General features: G+C 33.8%; 1 protein-coding gene across 1 annotated transcript in view; it reads left to right on the forward strand.

Annotated features, from left to right (window-relative positions):
• The window catches only part of LOC107566899 (probable ATP-dependent RNA helicase DDX4), a 20,362-nt gene that overhangs the window by 10,091 nt on the left and 9,783 nt on the right, over window positions 1-488 (forward strand). The gene's annotated exons all lie outside the window — the stretch shown is intronic.

Consider the following 488-nt stretch of genomic DNA (forward strand, 5'->3'; position numbering starts at 1 on the left):
GCCCCCACACAAATGGCGTTCCATCTATCAAGCCAAAGAGTTTCACTGTTTTTAAGTAACTTACAACCTACGACTACAAGTTACTTAAAGACAGTGAAAGTGTTAGGACAACAACTGACAACTGGTTGCAAATCTAGGAGTGATTGACAATAATATAATTGTTCTAATAGGTTACAAATCTATATAACTGCCTCACTAATGTAATATTACTTTTTCAAAAGTTAAAAAGTGACAAAAGTGCAAGGTGTCTTAAAAACAGACCAAAGAGCAGATGTTTCAGCCCATACTTTCTTCAGTGCACTTGTCATTTTTTCACTTTTGCATGTGAAAAATAAGATATATTTTTGATGGACCTTTTTTGGTTTGATTGCATTTTTCCGGTGTGCAGAACTTTGGCTACCTGGTTGACGTGTACGTTTTTTGTTCTATGCACCTGAGCACTCATTGGCGCTTACTTTTTTATTTTATTTTTATTTTATTTTATTTTT

Source organism: Sinocyclocheilus grahami, unplaced genomic scaffold, assembly GCF_001515645.1.
Source record: "Sinocyclocheilus grahami isolate Dianchi unplaced genomic scaffold, SAMN03320097.WGS_v1.1 scaffold1111.1, whole genome shotgun sequence".
Taxonomy (NCBI): domain Eukaryota; kingdom Metazoa; phylum Chordata; class Actinopteri; order Cypriniformes; family Cyprinidae; genus Sinocyclocheilus; species Sinocyclocheilus grahami.